At 36.0% G+C, this 17,669-nt stretch overlaps 1 pseudogene across 1 annotated transcript; it reads right to left on the reverse strand.

Annotated features, from left to right (window-relative positions):
* Window positions 1-15,969: 15,969 nt before the first annotated feature.
* Window positions 15,970-16,882, reverse strand: LOC308558935 (small ribosomal subunit protein uS5 pseudogene; annotated as a pseudogene). Its single transcript has one exon. The product of its transcript is annotated as a small ribosomal subunit protein uS5 pseudogene (transcript).
* Between the last annotated feature and the right edge of the window lie 787 nt (window positions 16,883-17,669).

The following is a 17,669-nucleotide window of genomic DNA, read 5'->3' on the forward strand; positions in this document are numbered from 1 at the left end:
CCTCTAGTTTTTAGCTTTGTTTAGTTTTGTTTTGCTTCTCATGATGAAAATTGGGAGTGATAATAAGACACAATTTGCAAGATACAACTTGGGGGTGATAGTACTTTCATAAAATTATACTTTAAAATTTATTTTATCTTAATTATTTTAAATAAAACATCCCAATTCTATACTTTTAAATTTGCAAAATTCAATGTAGTTATTAATTTTTAAAAAATGTTTTGTATAAGGACATAATTTCATGGAGGGAAAAAGAATGACAGAGGAAAATGGGTCCAAGGATTCTGATCTAAGTATGTATTCTAATACTCTAAGTATCTGCTACTGTGAGAAATTCCAGAACTGAAATTCAAATGAGGAGAATGAATGTTTGCAAATGTTATATAATTGTTTGATTGACTCATTCTCCTAAGAAATCTACTCCCTCAGGCAAATAAAGTTTTACCCTAACTCTAGAAAGGTTCCAATCACCTAGATATAATTTGAACTATAAGCATTAAAGATACATAGTATGCTCAATAGCACATATTTCCCAGATAAAGTTATAAATACTGTGAGACAGGTGTGTTTTTCAATACAAATAATATTTAAAAAAATATTCCTGCCACTTGAATAGGCACTTACAACATGAAAAAGGGTTACAAGATTCTCAAAGATATGATAGTGGTTTTTATCAATCATTTGCAAGACTACTTAGCATCTGAAACTACTCTTACTAAAATTAATATAGTCACATCGTGGTCAGCATTAATATCTTAGTGTTGTATGAGGAATGTGAAAAGGAACTTTTTATAATTCTTCAAGTTCAACTAAAATATGGTTGAACATTCTTAAGAGGCCTTGGCAGCAAGCAACACTGCTTTTGAATATTTAATTACTCTGCACTAAAAAGAGATGTATCATCTAGGAAAAAATATTGTCTTTTCTAGGAGAGAAGGGCAAGAGAAAAGTTGAATAAAAATCAGGAAAAGTTCCTATGTATACCAATAAATGGAGACAATTACAGTGTCTTGAATTAAAAAAAAAAAATTCATTAGGCTCTGCTTTTATTTAGAAATATTCCAGATGCAGAAAAATATTTCATTACTTTAAATACTTATAATGTTCATAATTGATTGTCCAATTGTGTACACTATGATCATTTTGGCAAGCAGAGCACGTAGAGCTCCTCCGCCGTTCTTCAGAGATTAAAAAAAAATAATTTGTTCATTAAAAATTCCACAGAATTACAATTCTAGAACTATGGCTGAGTATCATTGATAGGAACAGTTCATTTTCCTGATGAAAAGGCTATGACTGTAGAAAATGACATATTTTGCCTATAGTATACAGATAGTCAGAAAAAGGCCAAGATGTAAATGGAGGGGCCCAACCTGGCAGACCAACATTCAGCTTACTACACCAGGTTAATTATACAGCTTCCTTTATTATTTGCTATAAACACCTTAATGGCAGCAGATACATGGATCTGAAAACTCTAGGCCCTTTTCCTCTATTTGCCAAAAGGAATCACGGTCTTACCCTCTGGGTCAGGAGTCAGACATGGTACAGGAAAAGCCATTCATTCAGAAGTTTGCCAGCCTGCTCTGACAGTGACCTCACCTGCTGCGGTAGAAGACTGCCGACACCTAAACCAAATAAAAAAAATTTTGAAAGTGAATGTTCGAATTCATGTAGTTGGTGCCAATATATATTTGCAAAAAATTACATATATTCAGATTAGATAATAAAATTATTTAAGACATTGTTTCTTGCATAAATAAATAATGTACTAACTGATAAAACATGCCCACTATTAGAGCTCTCTAAATCTCTACTATAGGTATTCTATAAAAAGAATGAGACTTCTAACCTCTGTTGTTTAAAAAATTATACTTATTGGGGTGATATTGGTTAATAAGATCATATAGGTTTCAAGTGTACATTTCTATGACACATGATCTGTATATTGCATTGTGTGCCCACCACCCAAAGTCAAGTCATCTCCCATCACCGTATATTTGACCCCTTTCACTCTTTACTACCCTCCCAACCCCACCTTCCCTCTGGTAACCGCCACACTGTTGTCTGTGTCTATGAGTCTTTGTTTGTTTGTTTTTCTTGTTTGTTCATTTGTTGCTTTCAGTTTTATATCCCACATATAAGTGAAATGGTTCTTAACTTTTTCTGTCTGACTTATTTCTCTTAGCATGATATTCTCAAGGTCCATTTGTGTTGCTGCAAGTGGCAGTATTTCATCTTTTCTTATGGCTGAGTAGTATTTCACTGTATATACGTAACACATCTTCTTTATCCAGTCATCTATAGAAGAACACTTTGGTTGTCTCCATGTCTTGGCCACTGTGAATAATGTTGCAGTGAACACACGGGTGCACATATCTTTGCAAAGAAATGTTTTCAAAATTTTGAGGTAGATGCCCAGAAGACGTGTTGCTGGGTTATATGGTAACTCTATTCTTAATTTTTTCAGGAACCTCCGTACTATTTTCCCTAGTGGCTGTACACTTTACATTCCCACCAGCAGTGAATGAGGGTTCCCTTATCTCCACAACCTCTCCAACACTTGCTATCACTTGTCCTGTTGATAATAGCCCCTGTAACAGGTGTGAGGTGGGATCTCATTGTAGTTTTGATTTGTATTTCTCTAATATCCAGTGAAGTTGAGTATCTTTTCATAGTTGGCCATTTGTATGTCCTTTTTGGGAGAAGTGTCTGTCTATGGCCTCTGCCCATTTTTTACATTGGATTGTTTGTCTGGTGTTGAACTGTATGAGTTCTTTAAATATTTTTGGATATTAACCCTTTGTCAGACCCATTGTTTGCAAATATCTTCTCCCATTCTGCTGGTTGCCTTTTTGTTTTATTGGCAGCTTCTTTTGCTGTGCAGAAGCTTTTTAGTTTGATACAGTCCCATTCATTTATTTTTTTTAAGTTTTGATAGTAAGTGGAGGTGTTTTGTGGGTTTTTGTTTACATTATTATAGATGTCCCCCATTCCCCCCCTTTTACCAACCTTTGCCTTTACTTTTCTTACCTTTGGGGTCAAATTAATAAAATCTCTAAGACCAAGGTTCATACATTTAGTATTTAAGTTTTCTTATATGTAATATATTGTTTCAGGTCTTTGATCTATTTTAAGTTAATCTGTGTACGTGGGGAAAACAGCAATCTAGTTTCATTCTTTTGCACATGGCTTTCCAATTTTCCCACACCACTTATTGCAGAAGCTTTCTTTTCTCCATTCTATGTTTTTGGCTCCTTTGTTGAAAATTATTTGCCCATGTGCATATGGGTTTATTTCTAGGCTCTCAATTCTGTTCCATTGGTCTGTGTGTCTGTTTTTCTGTCAATATCATGCTGCTTTGATTATCTTTCCATTTCATTGTGTGTTTTTAATCTCTTTTAATAATGCTTTGTAGTATATCAGGTGCCTTATTAGCACAGCAGGTAGTAGTCTCTTAACTGCTGTTTTGATATTGCCCTGTCCTCACCTCAAAAGACATTTTAGGCATTTCCCTGATTTCACTTTTCATATAAGTCCCATTAAAAAAACAACAATGTTTCTGTGGTAGCCAGAACTCAATTTTATCTACCAAAGGTCACCAAAAAAAGCAAAAAAAGATCCTATTTTCATCAATGCTTAGGCAAGAAATACCAAAACTATAATGTCAGGACCTGAGGATTCGTTAGTATGAACATTCTTTAAAGCTGTCTTGAAAGACTAACCTAATCAAGATGTCATGTTCCTAGGACACATCATATCCACATTCATATAAAACACAACCTGTAGAGAAAAAAGAGAAAAATAACAGAGAAAGTCATCATCACTTTTTGGCTGATGGTTTATTTATTTCATCACCACCAAAAGTTAAGTAAATAAAGAAGCAGATTTCTTTTATTTAGAACCATGGGAGGAGAAGTTTTTATATAGAGATTATTATTTAAAGTTTTATTATCCAACTGGGAATAATAAATGTGATAATATTTGCTTTCAGAGAAGAATCAAGCTTAATACATTTATACAAATATAGCCTTCCTAAGAAAATAGATACTGAGGCTCCTAGAAGTTCATAAAACTTAGACAGAAGGGAAATTGCATTTAGAATCATTTACACACTCAGGATGAGCTTAAAGATGAACTGAGTGGGAAGAAATCTCAAATATAACAAATCTCTGAAATTATAAGTATAATTTAAAAATATATAATATATATTGTCATCTGAAAGAAAATTTTACATGTTAAAATATGCTTGATTTATTTCAGTGATTAGACTCAAAATATAATTGCTTAAAGGATTTCCCATCCAAACTACTGATATTTTTTATGGAAAGAATCTGTTGCCAATATTTGAAAAAAAAAAAAAATCACACATTCTAAACAAATTCACAAATTGTAATATGATTATTGCAGAAAGACAATAGTTGAATGTGAATATTGAATGTGACTAGTTGATTTTTTTCTTTGTTCTTGTTACATTTTATTGGCATCAAATTCCTTGTGTTACAGAAGAATTCAGCACACACCCTGGAATGCAGACCCTTGGATAAGGGGGTAGTGCTCCATTAAACAATCTACAATAGGGGGCAGAACTGCCAAGGTTCCATACCAAAGTAAGAGGTTAATTAATGATAAGAATACTGGGGAGTCAGTGCGGGAAATGAGAAAAAGGTTTGATAACCTAAAGATACCACAACCCTGAAAGGACTGCCCCCTGGAAAAGGTAACTTTTGTATTTACTGAACTAACAACAGTAAGCTCAGGTAGTTTCTACATTACAAATTCTGTTCCATATTTGAAATCCAAAATGCGTTTACAAATACATGTGATAAATGATGATTAGCAACCTTGAGTAGAGTTAACCCATCATGTGGCTAATCTGTCCAAATCTAGCAGTAGGGTTGTAGAGTTAACCTGAACGGTTCAACAGCACAATTTCACTCCTGCAGCAAAGACAATTCTATTATCAGGGAGAATGTTCATAGATTTGTGCATTATATTTATATATTTAGATTTCTACTCTTCCTGAAACTCTCTAAAAAGGATATTTCTAACTTGTCTTTCAATATCATCCCATATCAGGATCTAAGTGACTTTACCTTTAATAATGTTTCTTGAGGTAACTTCACTCATTTATTCTTAATCGATTTTGCCCACTCTTATTATCAGTAGAGATGGAAATTCCATGCTCACCATCTTTAAAACAATTTCTAATATAATATTTAAAGTGACTGTATTTGTTCAGGTCGTCCGAGAAGCAGACACCAAGATGAGATTGGTCTTTCAAAATACTTGTTGGAAAAACTCCTGCAAAGAACAAAGGGAAGTAGGAGTAGGCAGAGAAGGCCTTCAGACGGCACGCGACCCGGTTCTGACATATCTGAACACAGAGAGCATTAAGAAGAAAGATTAGGCAGGTAGTGTCTCAGACTGCAGTGCCTACAACTCTTAAAATTTCAGCCAGAAAAAATAGGGAGCTCCCAAGCCAGACTTGCCCTCTAGAGGAAGGAGTCCAAGTCCCATCACAATGGATCAACACTAGTATTTCTGCCACGCTCAATCATGAGCTGAGGACATCCTAGGGAAGCGCGACCTCATCGTAGACATGGTGGTGGCCCAGAATGGTGGCAGTTAACAGTGTCTGTAACTATGCCCTCCACAGCAAGAGACCTGAGGTGCCTAGTTGATGAAAGATAACTTTGAATAAGTATTTTAGTTTTTCAGGAAGGGTAACATGCTGCTTAAGGCATTCCTTTTTATATTACTTGACTGAGAGGAGATAAATTATAGCCTAGTAAATGATAATGGCCCGTAAGGTGAGCACCATGTGTCTCCCTTCGCATAATTCTTAAAGGACCCTGGTAGAATTACAGCATTAGCTGAGTACGTGAGGACTGCATGCAGTTCGAGGGTGAGAAGTTCCAAGACTGCTGAGGAACATTGGAGACATGAACTTAACGACACAGAAACTATAGTGGTAACTTGAATTTGTTTCCCAGTGCCTCTTTTTGCTGTCCTCTTGGAGAGATCAGAAGGCTAAAAATCATTTGGCTTAGTTCCCTTTGGAAACTAGGTGTGGAGAAGTGAATTAGTTGCATTCACATTGCATTTGGGGGGTAGTAGGGGCAGCAAGTTCTGACAGGACTGTTTTTACCTGAGACAGGCTGAATGTTCTGCTCCCTTGTCACTAACCATCTGAGATATGTGGCAGTGGTAGTGGCTGCGACTATAGCAAGGTTTTGTTCTTTCTTTATGGTATAGTTATGGTATTGTGATCATGTAACAAAAAGTCCAACAGCAACCTCTTGATGTTTTTGTAAATACCTAATTCCCTTGTGTGAACACTTAATTCTCTGTACACATTCAATTCCTATAAACACCTAATTCCTTGTAGTAAGTCTGTTCGGTTTCATTTTCCTGAACAAAAACCTTAATTGATACAATGATTACAATAGTGAACTATGTGTTTGATATGGAGGTAAGTGGGCTAAAACCATAAGGTGGAGGGCTATGAAATGACTGCACTTGCATAAAGATGGACCTACCGCACTTGACTATGGAAGAGTCAAGATTTTGCTAAGTCTCTTCCAAAGAAAGACATGTCTAATAGCATCCTGAGAATGTTATTAGATAGTAAATCCTGGGAAAGAGGGTTCCTGCTAGGACATACTCTGATCTTAAAATTTACTGATAAATTTTGACAGGGGATTGGGAGAGAAAGGGTTCCAGGGACCAGTTCCTAGTACTTAATGATAACACATCCTTTTGTTGCATAACACTTTGAAATTTACAAAGTGAAATCATCTGAGAATTTTTCAGCTAATGCTCCAGACAAATTGAGCTAAGCATGAGAACTATTATTATCTAATTTTCTAGATAAGGAAACTGAGTCTCAAAGAGGTTTTCATAACTGGAAAATAGTAGAATCTGGATGAAACCTCTGTTTTTGGTTCTCAGTATATTATTTTATCCAGTACGGTGCAGACTCTCCACATAATATTCCCTCCCACACAACAGTAAAGTTTTTTTAAAATAATTTGAACTCAGATATTAAATATTTGTATATTGTATAGAAATTAGAAGAAATCTGTAAAGATATTTAAATGCACTCAAATGAATAATAAAAGAATATATTTATCACTGATCTTTCAGTCCACCAACTAAACATTGCCACAGTAGGCCTAACAGCAACTTCATTTTCCATATCTAATAGCATCCTGAGAATGCATATGTGTTGTAATTTTTGTCTCCTAAAGACACGACACTTCTTACTCTCGGTGTATTGTCATTACCCGTTTGTTCCTACTCTTGGTGATCGCACCTCTCTGTTCCACACACATTTAATAAAGATTCAAAGTTACTGAAATTTTATATCACTGAGTACCATGCAATATTACCATGTGGAATTTAAGAACCAGACAGTAATGTGCACAGCACAAATGTAATGTGTTTTATGAGCTATATTAGCATAATTGAGGTGGACTTCAAGGTGAGCAACAGAACAGAAGCGAAGGACAGAGAGGTGTGCAATCCACCTGATCGCAGGATATCTAGCATGAAAAACCCAGACTCAATGCTTTTGATTCTACAATTGGAAGTGACACACAATTCACACTTATTCAATCCAAAAATTATTGCAATTCAATAAAATGTAACTAGTACAAAATCCACATATTATACTTTTATTGAAGTAAATTTGCTGTGGTGAGGGATTATTATATCCTATATTTAGCATTCCTTATACTTATAAAACAGTTTTGCTGACATATAATGAGCATCAAATATGTGCCAGGAACTATACTATGTGCTTTACATAAATTATCACATTTATGCTTCATAGTAACTTTATACAATATTAAAATTCACATTTATAGATAGAGAAACATCTTAGAAAGTTTAAGAAATCTTCTTAAGAGCACATGATTAATAAGTGGTAGCACGAAATTTGAAATTGAATAACTGTGCATATATGACTAAGCCAGACAAGCTCTCTAGGCTCAGACTGGTGGAAATTATTATACATTACATTAAACTAGGTCATATGGCTCGCTTTTAATCCAAAACCCTCAGCAAATACTTTTTGAACTTCTCTTATGTTAAAGTCACCTAGAACAGCCATGCTTTGAAAGATGAAATTAATGAATTAGCCACAAATCCTGCTATAAAACTGCTGAAATTGGTACTCAGGTAAGACCCATACTAACAATGATACAATGAGAAAATTGATGTGAGCCCTAAGAAACAAGAAAATATCCTGTAGAAGTCCGTAGAAGAAATTACTACACTTTGCTAATGAATTAGGACTGACTCTGTGGAAGTGATAGCACATGATCCAGGCCTAGATGGATAGGTGAAATTTAAAGTGAGATAACAGTAAGTGTTGGGAAGGATATGAAGAAATGGAAGCCTCATACACTGCTGGTGGACAGGTGAAATGCTACAGCTGTTTTGTAAAACAGTCAAGTAGTTCCTCAATAGATTAAACATGGAGTTACCATATGACCCAGAAATTCTACTCCTAGGTATGTACAAAGAGAAATGAAAACATGTCCACATAAAACTTATGTACAAGTGTTCATAGCGGCATTATTTATATAGGCCAAAAGATGGACATAACCCAAATGTCTATCAACAGAGTGATAACCAAATATGGTATATCCATACAGTGGACTATTACTCTGCTGTAAAAAGAAATGAGGCGCTGGTATGTGCAACAACATGGATGAATCATGACAATATTATGCTTATGTGAAGGAAGCCAGCGATAAAAGTCCACATATTACACCATTCCATTCATATGAAAGTCCGTGAGAGTTCCCTGCAGTGACAGTGGTTGCTCAGGGCCAAGGAGGGAGATGAGCAGATAGGGTATAATAGCTGAAGGGTATGGGGTTTCTTTCTGAGGTCATGGAATAGAGAAAAAATCTGTCTAGACACAAGCAGCAGCATAAGCCCACAAAAAAGATTTAGAAATTTTATTTGTTTTTGCTTTGCCCTATTGATGCTTTTTGCAGGATGTTATTTTAACAAGACAGTTTTCATATAGAACATGGTTACTTATCCAAAAGCAGTCATTTTTTCTTAGTTGTACTGTTAAGATATAACTGAAAATCAACATAAAATCCCCTTGCTAAAATTATAGTTACTTCCTCACTGTTTATCTGTTTATTATGCTAAAATTATAAAATCTTTCTATGCTAAAATCACAGTTACTCTCTCACTGTTTATCTGTTTATTATGATTTATCATTGTGTGTTCTGGTATATTAGTTTCCTATTTCTGTGCAACAAATTTAGCAGCTGAAATAGCATCTATCTCAAGGTTCTGTTGGTCAGAAGTCTGGGCCAGGATGGTGGTGGTTTCCTGCTTGGGGTCTCACAAGGCGAAAATCAAGGTATCAGCCAGGCTGAGCTTTTATCTCAAGGCTCTAGGTAAGGAAGCACTTCTAAGCTGGTTCAGGTAATTGCCATAATTCAGTTTCTTGAAGTTATAGGCCTGTGGTTCCCATTTTCTTGTTGGCTGTTGGCTGGGAGTTACTCTCAGCAACTAGTGGTCACACTTTGGTTTTTGCACATTGGTTCCCTCCATTTTCAAAGCCAGAAATACAAGAGCACATCACATCCGTATTGTGCTTTGACTATCTCTAACTTTTCTTCTCCAACTATCAGGAGAAAACCCCCTGCTAACTAATCATCTTCTCAATCCCAGGAATTATGGCAGGAAGTCCTGGGGGTATAGTTTAGAATTTGACCTACTACACCTGGTTTAAATAGAAAGGTTTCTATGGACAAGTAAACTTTGCAATTACTGTCTAAGAAAAGATAAACAGGGTTTTTGTTTTTTTAATCTCTGTATAATATCTTAACCATATACTTAACCAGTTTATGTACATTATTTTCCAAAAAGAGAATACTCTGTTCTGGTGTTTTTCAAACTGTATATCATGGATCATTACATCAATTTAGTTCATTATGACTAGCATTGGTCATAGACTATAAAATTGACTAGAAAGATACTAGAATCCATTACAAGGGTGTAAAGGTGTTTTTGTGAATGGCTTTTTATTCATCATCTATTTATGTATTTCTTATCATAAATGTCAGGCAGTGTTCTACAAATTTTACCAAAAATAACGCACATGTCTTAACAACAATATTTACAGATTAAAAAACAACAACAGAGGCATAGAGAGCCTAGCCAAAGGTGAGACAGTGAATGGTGAGACCAGAATATGAACCCAAGCTCTACCTAGTTTCTAGAATCTAAATCATCTCAGTCAGTTCTCTAAGCTCTACACCAGTACTATAATTTTTGCTTTTATTTCACTGATTTTATGTCAAATATATTTGAAATATAATATTCTAAGTAATGATTCCCAAACATAGATTACACTGAAACCTATCCTAAGTCCATCTATCAAGTTTACCACCAGTCGTGAGAAAGATGGCTTTAGAGATGCTGATGGTATAACAAAATGATGAATCTTATACAAATATTTAATTTCTAAATAAATTTCAGTAAAATAAAACCAAGTCTGTAACATCAAGTGTTGCAAAATATTCTAGAAATCCATTTAAACATTTACTATTATTTCAATATTTCATGAAGATAACTCAGATTCAGATAACCTTTAATGATTATTTAGGTTTATAAAACAGACCAGGAGTTCATTGAGGTAAAGAAATTCTCACTTCCCAGATTCAGTTATACTTGGAAGCCACAGTAAAAGGTAGTGAGTATATATATTAATAAATTAAGCAGCATGTAGAAGGAATGAACTGAGTTACTTAGAGAAATATGAAAGAATCTTAAAAACATATAGTTAAACTTAAAAAAAAGAAATGGAAAATAACCTAAAGCATTTAGATAAAAATAAAGGACATATACATACAGACAGACAAATAAAAATGCCATGTATTTTTTTCTAAAATACACACATATCTACAATATAATGAGTTCAGATAAGGTTCAGAGATATTTAATGTATTCCACTGGCTGGTGTGGTTCAGCTGGTTGGAGCATAGTCCTGTACACCAAAAAGTCCTGGGTTCGACTGCTGCTTGGGCACATACCCAGGTTGCGGGTTCCATCCCAGTCAGGTTGCTTACTGGAGGTAACCAATCAATATTTCTTTTTCCCTCTCCCTTTCTCTTTCTCTAAAATCAATAAAAACATATCCTCAGGTAAGGATTAATTTTTTTTTAAATATTAAAGGCAAGAATTTGAAAGTGATATCATGACCGCTTTCTTCTGCCATGTAATCTTGCCAAGTTCTGGCTCTCTTATGGAAACTTTGTATATTCCAGCCTTTACTCTGGCTGTTTCCTCCTGTCTCTACCTTCTGTCCTTGACTTACATATCCACTGCCATTGATTATTTAATTCATTAATTAAGTTTAAGATTAGCAATTGCATCACCCTATTTAAATGATGTGTATGCTCTTTAGATAGTCTTCCATGTAAAGCATAGGTCATATTATTCTCAACTCATTACTTATGATGTAAGTAATCGTTTCTTCTAGAAATTAAGCATCAAGTCTTCAATCAAAAACTGACTTTCCATGGTAACATGGTAAGAATATCAGCTTCAATTGCAAGTTTTGAGATATATTTTAAGGAACATAAATTCACATAAATAAACACCGTGGGTATATAGACATTTTTGAAGGCTAAAAAAAGTTGATACAGTGATACCTCGGTTTTCAAATGTAATCCATTCCAGAAGACCGTTCGAGTTCTGAAATGTTCGAAAACCGAAGCATTTCCTTCTGGGTCTACAGCGTTCATAAACCAAAATGTTCATTAAAGGAGATGTTCGAAAACTGAGATACCGCTCTATATTCATTAATATTTGCCTGCTTATTTTATTATGATAAAAACTAAGGTTATTCATGAGGATTTACATCAAATGTCTGTATCATTCCAAAGCACTTTTCATTAATAATGACTTAAGGATTTGTGAATGTATTTCTAGAAGTCACCAGTATAAATAATTATATACAAATAGTTTTAGCTAAGATAACCTAATTATAAAAGAATTTCCTAACCTCAAAAGCAAAGAAACAGTAGTCATGACAACATTTATTATTTCTGTCACTCATTTACTATGACAGCAACAAAAAGTTTCAAAATCTTGCTATGCCAAGATTTGATGAGATCACTTCATTTTTTACAGAAGTCATACAAAAAAAATTTATTGAACTTATAGCAAAGAGGAGAGCTAAAAAGTAGAATATGTCAGCCACAGAGTGACACTGCTTATTGAGATTATTCAAGTTTAGTAGTAAATCTTCACTTCATGGTACAGAGTGTTACTCACTGCAATGGAAAGAGGGCAACACTTCCTTAGCTTACAGCTGAGGTCATAAATAGGCAAGTGTCTTTCTGACATTTTTATTTAGCATTAAGAAATAGCTTCCAGATGTTACTTGAAAATTTCAATAGTCCTAAAAATGGAGGTTTGAACAATAAAAATGTGTTTTACATTTACTTTGATGAACAAATGGAAAATAATATCTTAGAATAGTGAAAATCTAAGAGGATTCCCTTCATGCAGGCAGATGCATGTTAGTTACCCTGCAGAAGCTGAGTTACCCTGGGGGCCTCAGCTTCTATTACACTTCAGTAACCCACTAAAATGCTATATCCTTGAGAATATGCATGTATTCTATCACATAGAAAAGGTTTATGAATAGTGTCATCAAGGCAGTTGCATCAACTGGAAGGAATCATTGCACGATGTATACATATGTGAAATCACCGCAATGTACCTTTTAAATATTTTACAATTTTATATATCAATTGTACAACAATAAGCTAATTTTTTTTCAAAAAGGCACTTTCATTGTGTCGAATAAAGTCTTATAACAATATTTCAAAAATAGATATAATTTGACACCAAGAGATAGAAGTGCCAGTCCATTGTCTTGCAAGACCTTGGATTAATATTCATTTTGCTTGATAAGCTTGAGAAACAAATCACATTTTCATCAATACTTTCTTTAATTAACTCTTGTACATTTTGCCTGTCTATTCAGATGGATTCTGCAGTGCTGTTCTGTAAATTGACTGGCGAGAAGGACAATTGATTGAAACTCAGAGAAACAGGCTTCCTCAAGACAAAAGAATTTACAGACCAAGACATCCAAAATTCTTAAAATATTCCAGGTTTTTTAGCATAGATTCAAATAGAGATGAGGAAGTTCTAGAGATCTGCTTTACAACTTTGTACCTGTATCGACTAATACTGTATTGTACACTTAAAAAATTCTTAAAAGGATCAACCTCATGGTAAATGTTCTTGAAACAATAAAATAAAATATAATGAAAGATTTACTGGATTATTATCCTAAGTGAAATAAGCCAGTCAGAGAATGACAAACATCACATGATCTCACTCATGTGGAATCTAATGAACAAAATAAACTGATGAATAAAATAGAACCAGAGGCATAGAAGCATGGAACAGACTGAGAGATCTCAGAGGGAAGGGGGGAGGGGGTGTGGAAAGAAATTAACCAGATAACTTTTTTGCATATATGCATAGCCCATGGACAGGGACAATAGGGTGATAAAGGCCTGGGGCGGAGCAGGAACCTGGTGGAGGGAGGCAATGGGGGCAAAAAGAAGAGGGGACATCTGTAACAAAAATTAAATAAAGAAAGAAACTTTTCAGCCTTGGCAGGGTGGTTCAGTTGGTTGGAGCTTTGTCCTTGTGTACACCAAAAAAGTTGCAGGTTCAATTCTTGGTCAGGGCATATACCCTGGAGGGGAAAAACAAAGATTTACTGGGATTGAACAATGAGCGCTTATTTGTGCGTACTCTAGCATTGTTCACAGACAAATATTTCTAAAGACTAGGTCACTCCACCTTTTACTTTTATTATCTGTCTTGCCATTTGTTCTTTATTTCCTTATAATTCTTGCCACAGAATATAAACTCTTCTCCTGAAGTTTAATAGTAACATAGTTATCCCCTCAAATATATTTCTTTCCATCCTGTTCCTTGAGCTTTGAGCTTCCCCTGGACACTCTCTCTGATTATGCCTGCCTGACCCCCATTCTCCTCTGACCTTCTATAAGGAATCCTCCTGTCTTTACTGGTTCCTTTACCTCAATCCTCCTTCCAACATCTATGTTCTCTACCCTTTTCCTCTATCTCCTCCTCTCCCATTATTTTTTTATTTTTTTTAGCTATCCTTCACTAAATTTCAAGACTTTCATAATTATTTTCTGTGGCCCACCAGCAAGTCTATATCTACTACCTTATTTATTCTTCCTCATTTCCAGCTACCAATTTGCTTAATCTACTTTGATTTGAGACCATAACAAAATCTAAAGGCCACATTCACAAAGCTGAACTTCTGAAATTCTTAGTTCAAATAACTTCTACTACATCATCTCCCCCTTTCAGCTAGTGGCTTGACCATTTACCTTAATCACCCATGAAACTTAAATTTCATTTTTTTTTAGTTCATATATCTTGCCGCCTGACTATTGTCAGTTGGAAGGCTGTGCTGATTCTTCTACTACAATATTTCACATCTATCCCATATACTCCGTTTGTCTATCACTATTTCCTGTTATACTGTATCCAAGCTTGTGTCAACATTGGCTTAAATATCTCATGTTTATTTAAATATTATTTTAAATACTTTTTATTTTTCAATTACAGTTGACATGCAATATTATTTCATCTCACATGTATAACATAGTGATTACACATTTATATATCTTAAAAATTGATCACCCCGATAAACCTGGTACCCATCTGGCACCATGCATAGTTAATACAATACTATTGACTACATTCCCTGTGTTATGTTTTATATCCCTGTAACTATTTGTCACTATCAATTTGTACTTCTTAATTCCTATCCTCTTTTTCATAAGTCCCCATAACCCCCTCACATCTGGCAAACACCAAAAGGTTCTCTGTATCTATGAGTCTGCTTCTGTTTTGTTTGTCCATTTATTTTGCTTTTTTAGATTCCACATATAAGTGAAATCATCTGGCATTTGTCTTTATCTGACTTATTTCACTCAGCACAATACCCTTTAGGTTCATTCATGTTGTTGCAGATGACAAGATTTCATTCTTTTTATGGCTGAGTCATATTTCACTGTATATATGCATCTCTACTTCTTTATCCAGTCATCCATGGATGGACATTTAGGTTGCTTCCCTATCTTAGCTATTATAAATAATGCTGCAATGAACATATGGATGCATGTTTTTTGGAATTACTGTTTTGGGTTTCTTCAGGTAAATGCCCAAAGTGGAATTGCTGGGTCCTTCTTTGTCTCCTGTTACAGTCTTTGTTTTAGAGTTTATTTTGTCTGGTGTACGCATTGCTAACAAAGATTTTTTTGTTTTTGTTTTTTTTTTGGTTTCCACTTCATGAAATATCTTTCTCCATCCCTTTCTTGCAGTCTGCTGTGGGTGTCTTTAAATCTGAAGTGAGTCTTTTCTTGTAGACAGCATATGTAAGGGTCTTGTTTTCTTATCTACTCAGCCACCCTATGTCTTTTGATTAGAGCATTTAATCCATTTACATGTAAAGTAATTGTAGACAGATATGTAGTTATTGCCATTTTATTATTCATATTTTTTATCCTTTATGTCCTTACATACATCCCTTTAACACTTCTTGTAATACTGGTTTAGTGGTGATGAACTCCTTTAGCTTTTCTTGTCTGGGAAGTGTTTTATCTCTCCTTCAATTTTAAATGATAGCTTTGCTGGGTAGAGTAATCTTGGTTGTAGGTCCTTACTTTTCATTGCTTTATTTCAGGCCAATCCCTTTCAGCCTGCAAAGTTTCCCTTGAGAAATCAGCCAACAGTCCATGGGAACTTCCTTGTAGGTACCTGTTTTTCTATTGTTGCTTTTAAGATTCTCTCCTTGTTTTTAACCTTTGGCATTTTATTATTTTATTTATTATTTATTTATTTATTTATTATTTTTTGATGGGCTTAATTCACTTTATTTTTCTGGTATGAAATTATGTGGTGGCGACAGCTGGAGCCTGGGTCCTTTGCACAGAAACTCTGGTGTGGGTCTTTACAAGATGGTCAGTGAATTCCTGATAGGGAGACTTGGTGAAAATAGTCTCTTTCCAGAGATCTGGGGTGAGATAGCTGTAGGTCTTAGAGATGGCATCAAAGGTGGCCTTGGCGAAGTTGCCCAGGGTAGCAGTGCAGCCCCTGGCGGAGGTATAGCAGTCATCGATACCGGCCATCAGCAGCAGCTTCTTGGGCACAGGGGCTGAGACAATGCCAGTGCCCCTGGGGGCGGGGATGAGGCGCACCAGTACAGAGCCACTGTGGCCAGTCACCTTGCAAGGAACGGTGTGGGGCTTGCCAATCTTATTCCCCCAGTAGCCTCGCCGCACAGGGACAATAGAGAGCTTAGCCAGGATGATGGCCCCACGGATGGCAGTGGCTACTTCATTTAAGCACTTAACATCCAAACCAACATGTCCATTGTAGTCCCCAATGGCGATAAATGCCTTGAACCGGGTCCTCTGGCCAGCCCGCGTCTGCTTTTGCACGGGCATAATCTTCAAAACCTCATCCTTGAGGGATGCCCCCAAGAAAAAGTCAACGATCTCAGATTCCTTGATGGGCAAGGAGAAGAGATAAATCTCCTCCAGGGACTTGATTTTCATGTCCTTGACCAAGCGGCCCAACTTGGTGACAGGGATCCACTCCTTGTCCTCCACCTTGCCTCCGCGAGCTCCGCGGCCTTGGCCCTGGCCCTGGCCCCGACCCCAGCCGCGGATTCCGCTCCTAAATCCTCCATGGAAGCCACGGCGGCCTCCGATTCCAGGGCCCTCGGGGCCTCCTGGCCCACCCGCAGCACCGGCGTCATCCACCATTTGGTGTTTCCTCGGGAAAGAAGTAACCTTTGGCATTTTAATTATAATGTGTCTTGGTGTGGACCTCTTTGGGTTCCTCTTGTTTGGGACTCTTTGTGCTTCCTGGGCTTGTATGTCTATTTCCTCTACCAGGTTAGGGAAGTTTTCCACCCTTATTTCTTCAAATAGGTTTTCAATTATTCCTTGCTCTCTCTCTCTTCTCCTCCTGGTACCTTTACGGTGTGAATGTTGGTACACTCGATGTCCCATAAAACTATCCTCATTTTTTGAATTCTTTCTTTTTGCTGTTCTGGTTGGTTGTTTTCTGCTGTTTTATCTTCCAAATTGCTGATTCCATCCTCTTCTTCATATAATCTACTCTTGATTCCCTCTAATAATCATTCATTTCAGTTACTGTATTCTGCATTTCTGACTTTTTTTTTTTATGTTTTCTATCTCCATTTTTATGTTTCCTGTCTCTGTTGAAGTTCTCAGTGAGATTATACAGCATCCTTATAATCAGTGTTTTGAACATTGCATCTGGTAGATTGCTTGTCTCCATTTTGTTTAGTTATTTTTAAGGAGTTTTGTTCTGTTCTGTCATTTGGGACATGTTTATTTGTCTCCTCATTTTGGTTGCCTCCCTGTGTTTATTTCTGAGTAGTAGGCAGAACTGCTACCTCTCCTGGTCATGGTAGAGTCACCTTATGTAGTGGCCTTATGTCCTTTAGGGCTCAGCAGTCACCTGAGCTGGGTGCTCTAGATATGTTCCTTGGGTGACTTGTGTGTGCTCTCTTGATGTAGTTGAGCCTTGAT

Source organism: Miniopterus schreibersii, assembly GCF_964146895.1.
Source record: "Miniopterus schreibersii genome assembly, chromosome: 1".
NCBI classification, from domain to species: domain Eukaryota; kingdom Metazoa; phylum Chordata; class Mammalia; order Chiroptera; family Miniopteridae; genus Miniopterus; species Miniopterus schreibersii.